Genomic DNA, 15,160 nt, shown 5'->3' with positions numbered 1-15,160 from the left:
CGTTCTCTTAGCATATTTTGACGTCGTGATTCTGATTTGGGATAGATTCGACGTGAGTGGAAGCCAATTCGAGGGGCAAAGGCGTCGCGGGCTAGAGTTCGGACCGGATTGAGGTGAGTAATGATTGTAAATGTTGTCCTGAGGGTATAAAACCCTGGATTGCACATCGTTGTGCTATATTGAGGTGACGCACACGCTAGATGATGAGCGTGGGGTCGTGCACTGTTGGAGATTGTGACTTAGTCCATCCCAAATGATTGTTTTACCACGCATTTGATGGAAAACTGTTTGTTATCATCATGTTTTGGGTTGAATGCCATATTTGGACCTCGTGCCAACTATTTGAACCCTTAGGGGATTTTTACTGATATTTGTTTACTGTTTTGACTTTATACTTGAACTCAGTCATGGTATATTCTACTATTTTCATAACTTAGCCATGTTTACTCTGCTTTAACATTTAAATGATATTCTGGGCTGAGCACCATGTTTTACTGTTGCCCGAGTGCCTTGTGAGATTCTGATTGAGTAAGACTGAGGGCCTATGTTGTGAGGAAACATTGATTATGATTATGAGGCCGATGGCCTGAGATTTGTACGCCACGAGGTGGCTCATTGATATGAGGCCGAGAGCCTATGTGATTATGCCACGAGATGGCTTGATATTGCGCTCGGGCCGTAAGGGGACCCTCTAGGAGTCTACACACTCCCAGTGAGTGCGGGTACCTATTGTGATATGAGATATAGCCCGAGGGGCTGGTATTGTTCCATGTGTTGCCCGAGGGGCTGATTCTGTTGGTTTGTGCCCGAAGGGTGGTTCTTTATGTGTTTACCTTTCCTAGTTGCCTGCCATTTACTTGCTTAAATTGTTAAAAAGGTATTACTAGATGTTTAAACTGAACTTAAGAGACTTTACTTATTTTCACTGTTTTATTGCTTTTACTGGCTTATACTGCTTCTTTATAACCTGTTGATGTGCCTTTACGTGATTTCTTATTACTCAGTATGCATTTATTATTATTACTCACTGAGTTGGAGTACTCACTTTACTCCCTGCACCCCATGTGCAGAATTAGGCACAACAGGTCCTACTTGCGAGGGTTGAGAGAGCTTGCAGCAGATTCCGGAGATTCACTAGGTAGCTGCCCGGCGATTCGCAACCCAGTTCTTCTCCCTCTATCTTATTTTCTTCTGTTAGCTGTGTAATAGTTATGTCGACTCTTTTCAGACTTGTAGTTTTTATGACAGATGTTCATGACTGGTGACACCCCGATGTCGTGCTATGTCTATTTCGCAGCTGTGTTATTCCGCTTTATTTAGGGATCATTATTATGACTAAGACTTAATTTGTATTATTTAATTGCTTAAAAATGAATTGAGAAAGTGTCGGCTAGCCTTGTCTTCACTAGAGCCGCCATCACGACCAGGTTCGGGTTTAGGGTCGTGACACGCGCTATGGTATCAATACCTGGATCTGCACGGTCAACTCACGTGCTACGTAGACAACTCACGCGCTGTGGTATCAATACCTTATCATATCAAATATCTCACAATAGGCCCTCGACCTCACTCAGTCATGAACTTCTCTAGCCTCACCATCATAAATAAATAAGGGGACGCAGCCCACATCAAATATCACAACATATCAGCAAAATAACAGAAATTGAGGTAAACATGTACAATAATTCTATGATTGAGTACAAATCTCTAACGTGAAGGCAGAGAAGTTCACCAACAATAAATGCATAAACACAGATAATGGTTATTAGGCCTCACAGCCTCACGGGACAGACCAAGTCTTAATCCCTCGAGGTATACACCCGCACGCCCATCACCTAGCGTGGGTATCATCTCCAAACAATCGCATGATATCAAATTCTCCGGGTTTATATCCTCAAGCTCAGAGTTAAAACTGTTACTTATCTTAACCACGTAAAAATTCTACTCTGGGATGCCCTCGTCTCTGGACTCGGTCTCCAAAAGCTTTGAATCCCAATCTATATGGTGAAAATCGCCTCTAAAATTGTCCAAATCCGAAATCCCCAACTCAAAATATGACTGAATGAACAAACCCTTGTTTTATATATTTTCTGCCAGTTATTCTGCATCGTTTCTCATGCCAAACGATCATGAAATTTGCTTTTATACCCCCAATAAATTCCTTGTGAAATTTTAGTCAAGTTAGCCTTTTGAATCACTCAATTTGACCTTATAATTAAGAAGATATATTAGTTTCAATATTTGCAAATAGTGCAGATTTTTAAATATGCCGTTAGTGGCAATTTCGTAATTAATCTGACAAAATCTGGTAACCTAATTCTTAGTAAAATGATCCTAAAATCCTCATACGATGTTCAAATTCAACGATTCTTTTTGTTACGGGTCCATAATTACGATAAAAATCTAATGCTTCAATCAAAAAAGAAACTGGAGCTCATTTGTTCAATATGATATCATTTATGCTTGAAGAAATGACGTCAAAACATAAGAAAAAAGAGCGCAACATAACCCAAACCTATCCGAAACTCACACGAGGCACTCGGGGCCTCAATCAATATTTCCAACAATTCATATATCACTACCCAAACTTAGTCGAACCTTCGAAACACCCAAAACAGAACCAAAACACCAAATCAACCTCAGATTCAAGACTAAGAACTTCTAAATTTCCAAAACTCGCCAACGACTTCGAAACCTATCAAACCAGGTCCGAATGACCTCAAGTTTTGCACACATATCACAAATGATACTACGAATCTATTCCAACTTTCAGAATTCCATTCTGATACCGACACCTAATTTTTCGTTGCCAACCAAAATCGCTGAATTTTTAACTTTCGCCAATTCAAGCCAAATTTACCACGGACCTCCAAATTATATTCCAAACACACTCCTAAGTCTTAAATCATCCAACGAAGCAAACTGGATCATAAAATCCCAAATTTGAATTCGTTTACTCATAAGTCAACTTCCGCTTGATTTTTCTAACTTAGCTTTTTAACTAAGAGACTAGGTGTTCATTTCACTCCAAAAATACTCCGAATCCAAACCTACCAACTCGATACAACTCAACACAGCTGAACAACACATAAATAAGCATAGATAGGGAAATGGGACTATAACTCTCAGAACGAACGATCGGATCGTTACATTTGTTATAGGATGCCAATTTTTCACTAACAACGTACTCATATAATCGGCATGGTATAACAACATACCATATAATTGGCAGAAAATAGCCCTAGTTATAGATATTGGCATCAAATAGCCAATAAATGTATATCACAATAATAATATGTATATCACAATTTTTTTCTTCGTTGTCTATATCAACATGTATAATAAAATTTTGTTTTCATTCTTTGTATATAAATAATATAAAATTATATATATTTATTGTTGCCTTTACATCAATGAATATTACCATAAAAATATTGTATTATTTGTATATCACAGTGTATAGCACATCGGACATGTGTATACCAAGATAGATATCATAAGTTTATTTTTCTTCTCTGTGTATATCAAAAAATAATTTTCTTTGTATATCAAAATATTATTTAATCCCACAATTATATTTATTAGTTTTATATTTTAGAAATTGCTTAAACATTACATATCAAAAATTTATTTTTCTTTTTTGATCAATAATTAATAATTATATTATTTGTATATCACAGTGTATAACATAATAATAATGTGTATATCAAAGAAAATTATTAAAATTTTATTTTCCTTCTTTGTATAACACATTTCAGATTGAAAACTCAAGTTCAAGACGACTCCACATGTGTATCCCCTATTGTAACCCATGTATGTCTCTATGTACATCAGTGATATATCATGTATATTATGTGTATCTGTGTATATCCATGAAAATTTGTGTTATATATATAATATACAATGTGATATACACGGGCGTCCATAAAGAAATTATGTTGTATACATGATATACACAGACGTCCTTAAAAACTTGTGTGTGATATACACTGATGTACACGATATACAACGTGATATGGTCTAATTATTTTACCTAAAACCAGTCTAAATCACTTCTAATCTTGCTCAAATTTTGTATATATCATTGTTTAAGTATTTTCAACCAATTTGAATCACACTCACTCATTCAATCCAACCAAAAAAAAGGAAGAGAAAAGAAAACAAAGTTGAAATATATTTTTTCTCTCTTAGTTTTTGCTAATCTTGCTCAAATTTTATATATAGCCTCGTTTAGGTATTTTCAACCAATTTCAATCACACCCACTCATTCAATCCAACCAAAAAAAAGAGAGAGAAGAAAAACAAAATTAAAATATATTTTTTCTCTCTTAGTTTTTGCTTCTCATTTCTGTGATATGAGATCAACCTTACCTTTTCATCCCACTGATTTTTTTTTTGCATAATTTGCAAGAATTTTTGCTAAACTATGAGAGCAAAAGAGACGAAATAAAAGAAGAAATACAAGGAGAGAAAGGGGTAGGGACGCCAAAATAAGCGTGTAGTTTTTTTTGAGAGAGAATATAAAAGAGAGTAGTTTTTTTAAGATTTGGCTATATACTGCCAATTGTTTGGGGCTATCTTTGCCAAACCTAATATAAGGCTAAAAAAAATTCAATTTCTGTTATGTGTTGTTATAGTATGTTTAATGTCATCGGTGGCTTTCCAGCCATGCCCCATGACCCTTTGGGAGCGCCTCATGGCGTCCTAGCAAGCCTCCCAACGCCTAGAGTCACGGACGGCCCCGTGGTCTTGGCTGTGCCAAGTGAACATACCTTGCCAGCGCCCAGCCATAGGCAGATGCCAATAGCATCGCGCGCACAGACAATGCCGCGCGCGTAGATCGTGATGCCAAAGACAATGTTGCTGACAACGAACCTGTTTCTGCTTTGTAGAAAACTAAGTCCTTTTCATTGTAAATTTAGAGTAGTTTTATTTCATGTACTTCCATTATGTTTCTCTAGCTTAGTTAGGTCTAGTCTTGTAACTTTTGTTTATTTATTTTAAAGCATTATTAGGGGGGATCAAGCATTCAAAACTTTCTAGCAAGCAAACAATTCTCTGTACTGGTGTCTCCCCCCCCGCCTGACACTGCGTTGCCTTTCTGTAATAGCTTTCATTAGTGCAATCAAGCTTTCTTTCATTCTCAATTCTCATTTATGTTCTTTTAATTGCTCTTGACAATGGTTTTCCCGTACGGCACTTACAATCTCGTCTAGTGTACGGAGGGGACCTCAATTGGCGGACAGTAACTGCACTGACATTAGTTGCTTAACCTTACGTCGCCCTTCCAAAGAATCTCAAGAAAGCACCGCGTAACAGTTGGTATTAGAGCTTAGGCTCTACATCGGACGGGGGTTGCCATTACCACCATTTCTGACCACGGTGAATTATGGGGACCGCATTGTGGCCCTCGAAGAAGTGGTTGATGTATTACGACCCATTGTGGATACGGTGCCTGGAATAAGAACAAGCCTAGTACAAAGGTTGGACGACCTGGACCGCAGAATGCTCCAGGCCGAAGTTGACATATAAAACATCAGTCGCGACTCTGAAGGAGACTGGCAAACGGCAACCACAGAGGCAGTCGAAATTTTTGGCAAATTTGAGAGCCTCTAATAGGAGAGTACCGAAGATTTAGCCCACAGGGTACAAGAGGAAGACAAGGTGACTGCCATGCAACAAACTATTGACAACTTGACAATGCTGCTTTACAAGGCCTGCTTCGAGGAGACGGAAACCAAATTGGGGGTGCTGTGAACCTTGCCCCCGCAACACAAAAATTGAAAATTCCTAAGCCAAAGCCATACAGTAGAGCTTGGAATGCCAAAGAAGTGGAAAACTTCATCTGCAACATTGAACAATACTTCGATGCCATGGGGGGCCTAGAAGAAGATAAGAAGGTAGCAACTACTGCCATGTATCTTCAGGGTGATACTAAACTATGGTGGCGGGTGAAATACGAAACCATTAGGGTCGGTGAAGATGCTCTCGAGACATAGGCATAACTGAAGGTTGTCATACGCCTACAGTTCTTCTCCAAAAATGTTGAATACAATACAAGGAGAAAGCTATGGGAGCTCCGCCACACCAAATCAGTGCGGGACTATGTGCGGGAATTCTCCATGCTCATGCTAAACATATGCGACATGGAGGACAAAGACAAGCTATTTACTTTCTTAGAAGGGTTGAAACCTTATGCACATATGGAGCTGCAAAGACAAATGGTGGATACCCTTGTAACGACCTGACTGGTCGTTTTGCTTTTTAGAACCATGTTCCTTTAAATAAAACTTCCTGTACTTGCTTTTACTGAATTATGACTTATGGGAATAGTTGGTTCGGGATTTGGAATAGTTTGGGTTGAAATCAAAACACTTGGTTCCTTAAGGTTGGCTTAAAAGGCCAAGTTTGACTTTGATCAACGTTTTGAGTAAACGACCTCAGAATCCGGATTTGAAGGTTCCAACAAGTTTTTATGATAATTTCGGATTTGGGCGTATGTCCGGATCGGGTTTTGCATGACCCGGGATCGTCTTGGCGCCTAATAGTGAAAGTTGATTCTTTAAGGATTTTGAAGTTCTTAAATATATGGTTTGAAGGGGGGTTTTGTGTTATCGAGGTCCGAACAGAGTTTCGAGACCGGAAATAGTTTTGTATTGTCATTTAAGACTTGCAATTTGGTGTCAATCTGAATAGTATAAGTCTGTATCGTCGCATGGGATGTAAATTGAAGAACTTGAAGTTCATAAATTTGGATCAATTGGTTTTAGGGGTAATTCTTAGATTTAACGTTGTTTCAGGCATTCCGAGGGTTAAAGCGAGTCTGTTTTATGAGTTCTAAAATATAAAAATAATAAATATAATTATGAAAGTAAATAAAATTTTGGTATACAAAGAAAATTAATTGTTAATATACACAAAAAAGAAAAATAAATTTATGATATCTATTTTGGTATACACATGTCCGATGTCCTATACACTGGGATATACAAATAATATAATATTTTTATTATGATATACATTGATATAAAGGCAGCAATAACTATATATATAATTTTATATTATTGATATACAAAGAATAATATTATTTATATACAAAGAATGTAAATAAAATTTTAATATACATGTTGATATAGACAGAAGAAAAAAAAGGTTGTGATATATAAATTATTATTGTGATATATATTTATTGGCTATTTGATGCCAATATGTATAACTAGAGATATTTTATACCAATTATATGGGTACGTTGTTATACCATGCCAAACCCCTTATTTATTTAGAGCTTAAAACAAAGTTTGCTGCTCGGCAAAACTATAAACAGTTGCCTAGCCACAATTGCACATTAGAACTTGTAGCCCAAAATAAATAAATTATGTTAACCAACATATCTGTGCCGCCCCTCCCTCCCTAGTCGCCAAAGTCTAAAATTTGACGATGGATCACCACATCTCTAGTATTCATTTATTGATTCTCCTTCTTGCATTAAGCAATTTCTTCTATCGGATTATTGTGTCTGTTGGAAAGTTTTAATTGTACTTTTTTGTGAAATTGAAGAAATCATGAGTTTCGCAAAGAAAGAGTATGAGTTTCTGAAGGAGATCGGAATTGGCCCTAAAACTCTAGGTTGTTATGTCTGGCACCTAGAAAGCTACTGGCTCCATCATCTCCACTGTTAATCCCGCCAACAATTAGGTTCTTAATTTTTAACGATTTTAAGGTTTTTTTAATATTTAAATTGTACTGGTTAATTTAAAGTTATTTTTGTGGATACAGACTATTGATGAAGTTGTAGAAGCTTCAGTCCAAGATTACGAGGAAGGCATGCAAGCTTGCTCTGAATCGGAAAAGGTAATTTGGTTCAAAATTCACTTGCTAAAGTAACGTTTGTGATCTTGATGAGGAAGGTTTTAGGCCTCATTTGTTTTATTTAAGATTAAGACGTCTGAATCTAAATATACATCTGAATATCAAGATGTGTATTAAGATTAAGTGTAACGACCCGGCCGGTCGTTTCATGAGTTACCACTCTGTTTTTTCCATTTCTGCTTATTATTATCTTTTCCAGCCGTATTATGTGATATTGGGTTGGTTGAATCGGGTTCGGAGAGATTTTGGAAAGGAATGAGACACTTAGTCTCTTTTGAGTAAGCTTAGTTGGAAAAGTCAACCGGATGTTGACTTATGTGAAAAAGGGTTCGAGTGAGAATTCCGATGGTTCGGATAGCTTCGGGAGGTAATTTGGGACTTAGGAGCGTGATCGGAATGTATTTTGGAGGTCCGGAGTAGATTTAGGCTTGAATTGGTGAAATTGAAATTTTGGCATTTTTTGGTAGATAGGTGAAATTTTGATATAGGGGTCGGAATGGAATTCTGAAAGTTGGAGTAAGTCCGTTGTGTCATTTGTGACATGTGTGCAAAATTTCAGGTCATTCGGACGAGGTTTAATAGAATTTTTGATCGAAAGTAGAATTTGGAAGTTTTGGAATTCTTAGGCTTGAAACTGATGATGATTTGGTGTTTTGATGTTGTTTTGAGCATTCCAAGGGTTGGAACAAGTTTAAATGATATTAAGGGATATGTTGGCATGTTTAGTTGAGGTCCCGAGGGCCTCGGGTGAGTTTTGGGTGGTTAAACCGATCAAATCTTGTTGAGGGAAGTTGCAAATTTCTGGTGTTGATGTTGCAGACATTTGGCCTTCGCATTCGCGAGAGGGCTTTTGCGTGTTCGCGAAGGGATGTGGTGTGAGGCAGGAAATTTGGCCTTCGCGTTCGCGATGTTGGTCCCGTATTTGCGAAGGGTTAGGTTCTGTGTTCATCGCGAACGCGATGAGGTTCCCGCGTTCGCGTAGAGTAATGGGAGCAGCTGGGGTCCAGGTTCATTTGTGCTTCGCGTTCGCAAGCTAGAGGTCGCGCTCGCGATGGGTTGAGGAGCTGAAGCTTCGCGTTCGCGTTCAGGATTTCGCATTTGCAAAGAAGTATTAAGTGATCAACGGATTTTGTTCTTCGCGAACACGAGGCGTTGACCGCGTTTGCGATGAATGAATTTTAAATCACTGGGCAGAATGTTTAAAAGGTCATTTTCGCGATTTTTGGCCAAAGTTCACCATTTTTAAGTCGGTTTTGGAGCTTCTTGAGGGAGATTGAAGAGGGAATCAAAGAGAACTTCTTGGAGGTAAGATTTATGGACTTAATACTCAATCCTATTGTGATTTCTACCTAATTAAACATGAAATTTGGGGGATTTAAAGCCTAAAATTGGGGAGTTAGGACTTGGAAATTGGAGACCTTAATCTAGGAATTTGAGGGGCCATTTGTGGTCGGATTTTGGTATTCTTGGTATGTATGAACTCGTGGGAGGATAAGTATTCCAGTGATGTGGCTTATATTAAATTTCGAGACGTGGGCTCGGGGGTCGGGTTGGACCAATTTCGGGATTTTTGATATAATTTGATTATTTTCGCATGGGCTTCGTTCTCTTAGCATGTATTGATGTTGTAATTCTGATTTTGGATAGATTCGACGCAAGTTGAGGCCGAGTCGAGAGGCAAGGGCATCGCGAAGTAGTATTTCATCCAGTTTGAGGTAAGTAACCATTGTAAATCTGGACCTGAGGGTATGAAACCCTGGTATTTCGTATTGCTTTGATAAATGAGATGACGCACATGTTAGGTGACGAGCGTGTGGGCATGCACCGGTAGGAATTGTGACTTGGTCTGTCACGTAGCGACTATTAAGCCGTGTATTTGATTTCAAATCTTATGATATCCCGTATTTTAGAGATTGATACTATATTTTGTGTTGTACACCATGTTTGGGGCCTTGTGCCGACCTGTTTAAACCCTTAGGGATATTTTTACTACTTTTCTCACTCTATTTGTTTTGAAAGCATATCCTCTATCATGTTTTATCTGTTTATTGTTTAAATCCGGTTTCATCACTCTACTTCTTAATATATGAAAATTGTTTGGGCTGAGTTCCCTGATTTCCATTGACATGCCCGAGTGGCTTTGAGGTTAATGACTGAGAGAGGTTAGGACCTAATGGCGAGGATTATATATTTATTACGGATCGGGCTGCATGCCGCAGCGATATACATATGGATCGGGCTGCACGCCGCAGCGATATATATATTGGATCGGGTTGCGCGCCGCAGCGATATGAGGTTTGGGTTGTAGGAGCCCCTCCGAAGTCTGTACACCCCCAGTAAGCGTAGTCGACTATAAACTATGGATCGGGCTACACGCCGCAGCAGTTATTATGATTATTGCTATTATGAGATATTATTGAGCCGGAGTGCTGAGTGTGAGTACTGTTTGACGAGAGCTGAGCAACGAATGACTGAGAGGCTTGTCCGAGAGGCTATACTTATGAGTGATACCTTGCCCGAGGGGTCCGTTTGTGACATTCTGTTGTTTTCACTCTTCTTTTTATACTGAGCCTCTGTTGAAAAATATTGAATAAATGATTTCAATGTATTTTAATTGAAACTGAAGTTTTTACAAGATAACTGACTATGGCACTGTTGGTTTTGACTTGATATTTCTGTTGAAAACTCTTATATGGTTTTAAATTGCTCATCGCTGCACTCAGAGCTTATTTACTTTAGTTACTTACTGAGTTGGCGTACTCACGTTACTCCCTGCACCTTATGTGCAAATCCAGATGCCCGAGAAACAGAGTGAGAGCTTCCAACACTCTCAGAGCTTTACTGGAGACTGCAAGGTAGCAGCACAACGGTCGCAGCCCTGCTTTCCTCCTTCCTATCTTAGTATTCTGCTATTTCAGACTTATGATGTATTATTTAGTCAGTTTGAGTTGTATTTAGAGGCTCTTGACTAGTGACACCGGATTATTGGGCTGTGTTGGTATTCTGTACTAGTTTTTCTGCATATTTTGTTTTACTCATCTATTTCATATGACGAATTTGAGACTTATTCGATACTAGAAAATGATTTTTATAAAAGATTTCATTGTGGTAAATATTTGGTTGGCTTGCCTAGTACTGTGATAGGCGACATCACGACCGGGGGCATTTGGGGTCGTGACAAGTTGGTATCAGATCTAGTTACATAGGTCTCGCGAGTCATGAGCCGGTTTAGTAGAGTCCCGCGGATCGGTACGGAGACGTCTGTATTTATCCTCGAGAGACTGTAAAACCTTTAGGAAAACTTCACATTCTTGAATTCCTGTTGTGCGAATCTGTTGATTCTAGTACTAAATTTCTGTTATTCTACTCTCTCACAGATGGTGAGGCCACGTGCTACCGGTTAGGACGGACGACCACTAGTACCACCAGTTGGGGCCACTAGAGGCCGACTACGCGGTTGAGGCCATAGTAGGGGCAGGGGTATAGCCCGTACAACAGCTAAGGTAGCACCTGCAGATCCACCAGCCGCCCCAACTCAGGATCAGGTCCCAGTTACGGATGCTCTAGCAGCACCAGCTTAGTCACCGGCTGTGCCTATTGTGATTCCAGGCCTTTAGGAGGCTTTAGCTTAGATTCTATCAGTATGCACTGGCCTAGCTAAGGCAGTCTCAGTTACTACGGCCGCAACTACTTCTCAGGCCGGGGGAGGTAATCAGACTCCCGTTGCTCGCACACCTGAGCAGGTTGTGTAGGGACTTCAGACACCGGGGGTACCTCCAGCCCAGTTGGTTGCACTAGCTCAGGAGTATGTGGTACCAGTTAGTCCTGACGACGAGCAGCGTCGATTGGAGAGGTTTGGTAGACTTCATCCTCCGACTTTCAGTAGTATAGAGGGCGGGGATACCCAGGGTTTCTTGGACAAGTGTCAGAGGATTCTTCGTACAACGGATATTCTGGAGACCAGTGGTGTAACATTTACTACTTTTCAGTTTTCTGGAGCTGCCTTTGCTTGGTGGGAGGCTTATGAGAGGCATAGGCATGTTGATACAGCGCCCCTTACCTGGCAGCAGTTCTTCGTTCTCTTTTTGGAGAAGTATGTACCACAGTCTCGCAGGGAGGAGCTGCGCAGGCAGGGATTTAGGTGGCGTTGTTGTTCTATGCTTGGCTTGTGCCCTTCCTCCATGAGAATTTTATGCATGCAAAAAGCTGGACTAATACCTCTTATGTCGGACATTGTCCACCCAATTGCTCTTTTATGCTCACATAGTACTCTTACTAATTTCTCCTCCTGCAATTCAGACAAGTCAGCAGAAATAATAACAGGTAACGTTTCAGAACTACCCAAATAAGCATAATGAAGGTGAGAAGGTAAAGGCTTTAATTCCAATTTGGGAGCTTCTTCAACTGAGGGCTTCAGAGGAGGACCATCTGGCCTGTTCAAAGGTTCAAAGGGATTAAAACCTTTTATATATTCACATGTTGCATTCAAAGTATGTTTCATCTCCTCAACCTCATCATTAATCTCCAAACTTTCGAACAACACAATTGCTTTTTCTAAAGAATCCTGCAACTATACACTTGGGGTGATAAGTTGTTCATCAATCTCCATGACAGATATCATAGACAATTCTTCATACTGCCGAGGAAGTTGAATTGCTTTATATACATTAAAAACAGCTTCCTCGTTGTCAACTCTCATGATCATTTTTCCTTCTCTTACTTTAATTATAGCATCACCTGTAGCCAAGAGAGGTCTTCCCAATATAATAGGAACTTTTTCATCGGCCTGAAAATCCAAGATAATGAAATCGGCCGGGAAAATAAATTTCCCAATTTTCAGTAGCACATCTTCTATCACCCCTTCCGGGTAAGCTATGGACCTGTCTGCTAGTTGCAACATCACTGTGGTGGGTTTTGGAGCTCCCAAACCCAATTGTTTGTACAAAGACAATGGCATCAAATTTATGTTTGCTCCCAAATCACAAAGTGCATGGCCTACATCAACATTGCCTATTCTCACATGGATAGTAAAGCTGCCAGGGTCCTTAAGCTTTTGAGGAAGCTTATTTTGGACCCTTGAAGTGCACTCTTCAGTAAGTGCAACTGTTTCAAATTCAGTTAGTCTCCTCTTGTTAGCCACAATGTCTTTTATGTATTTGGCATATTTTGGAATATCACGAATCGCATCTACCAACGGAATATTCAATTGAATCTGACTCAACATAGAGAGAAATTTGTTGAACATGCGATCGTCATTCTTTTTCTGCAATCTTTGTGGAAAAGGTGGTGGTGGCCTTGGAACATTCACAGGTGCTGAAATTGTATCATCTTTCCTTACTTCCTGTGTTGCTTTGGGAATCAATTCACCCTCAGGTACAGGCTTGTCTTTTCTTTTCTTTGGAACTTCTTCTAATTCCCTTCCAGTTCTAAGTGTAATTGCACTAACTTGCGGATTTTTCTCTGTATCACTTGGAAGAGCACCTGCAGGCCTAGTATTTTGATTTGCAGCTAGTTGTCCCAATTGTCTTTCAAGATTTCTAAAGTCCGTTCTGAGTTGTTGATTGTCTTGCAACAATTTTTTTAACAAATCATTTGTACTTTCTTCTTCTTGTTGTGGCGGCCTTTGAGGTTGATTAAAATTTCCTTGGGGTCTATATTGATTCTGAATTGATTGATTTCCACCCCAAGAGAAATTAGGATGATTCCTCCAATTTGCATTGTAAGTGTTCCCATATTGTGCATGTTGGTTCATCGGCCCTCTGCTTTGTTGCCCCACATAATAAATAGATTCAGGATTCGTTGGGCACATGTCACTTGTGTGATTATCGCCACACATTTCACAACAAACTGACATTTGTTGAACCTGCTGCATTGGTTATGATGGTCCCATTGTCATTCTGGTCATTTGATTTGCCAATTTTGCTAAATCTGCTCTCATGGCGGAAATGTCATCCAGTTCAAGTAACCCTGCTTTCTGTTTCATTTCTCTCCTTGGTTCTCCTTCACCTTGCCAATTATGATCATTAGCAGTAAAGTTATTCAGCAGAAGTTGTATTTCACTGTATGGTTTTGCCATGCAACTACCTCCACAAGCTGAATCAAGATTCATTTTGGAAGTTTCGTCTAATCCATCAACAAAAGTATGGCCCAATACTTCATCAGTTTGACAATGATGAGGACAATCCCGAAGTAGTTTCTTGTATCTTTCCCAAGCTTGGCGAAGAGTTTCACCATCCCGTTGTTGAAACCCAAGAATCTGACTCCGCAAAAACTTTGTCTTTTTGGTGGGGAAAAACTTGATTAGGAATTTCTTTGCTAAATCATCCCAATTGTGGATTGAATTAGCTGGCTCTTTTTGCAACCATTCTCTAGCATCCCCCAATAATGAAAAGGGAAATAAGGTCAGCCTGACATAATCCTTGGAAACATTTGGATAATTGTAAGTATCCGTTATTTCCAAAAAAAATTGAATGTGCCTTTGTGGGTCTTCATGAGATAGACCAACATATTGCCCAGTGGACTGTATCAGCTGCACCATGTACTGTTTAAGCTCAAAGTGACCGGTGATTTCAGGCTTCACAATGGCCTGAGTCATATTAGCAAGGTTTGGCCTTGCTGCTTCTATCACCGCACGTTCTTGATTACCTGCCATCATTGTTGGCTGTGGTTGAACTTGAATGTCCAATTCTCTTTCTATTCTGTTTTTAGCTTCCCACTCCTTCCTTGTTCTATGAATTGTTCGTTCAATTTCAGGATCAAAAGGGAAGAGGTTGTTTGTTCTTCTACTCCTCCGCATTCAAGAGAAGAGCCTACACAACACAAACAAAGTAGATGGAAAATTTAGGTTTTTATTAACAGCTAATAAAATCTTAAAACAGTCAAGTAGCTAATCTCAATTCCCCGGCAATGGTGCCAAAAACTTGTTGCGACCAAAACACTCACGCAAGTGTACGCGATCGATAAGTAATATAGTAGTAAGTAAAGTATCGTTCCCACGAGGAATTGTGATCAACTTATCGACTTATGTAGACTCAAACAATTATCAATTCAAGCTAAATTATCACAAAATATATAAAGAACCAATTTACAATTTACCTAGTAATTAAACAATAATTCAATACAAAATTTCTACACCAATTACACAACATTTTGATAACAATTTGGGTAAAGATATTTCAGGGTCATGGACTTGCTAGAGATCATGCTACTATTTTAGCTTAAGATTGATTTATTGAATTATCCGGGTTATTGATTATAAGGCTAATAATATTCATAAGAATCTTTCGAGTTC

The sequence above is a fragment of the Nicotiana sylvestris genome, chromosome 3 (genome assembly GCF_000393655.2).
Source record: "Nicotiana sylvestris chromosome 3, ASM39365v2, whole genome shotgun sequence".
Classification (NCBI taxonomy): Eukaryota; Viridiplantae; Streptophyta; class Magnoliopsida; order Solanales; family Solanaceae; genus Nicotiana; species Nicotiana sylvestris.
Note: the sequence above shows the minus strand (reverse complement) of the source record.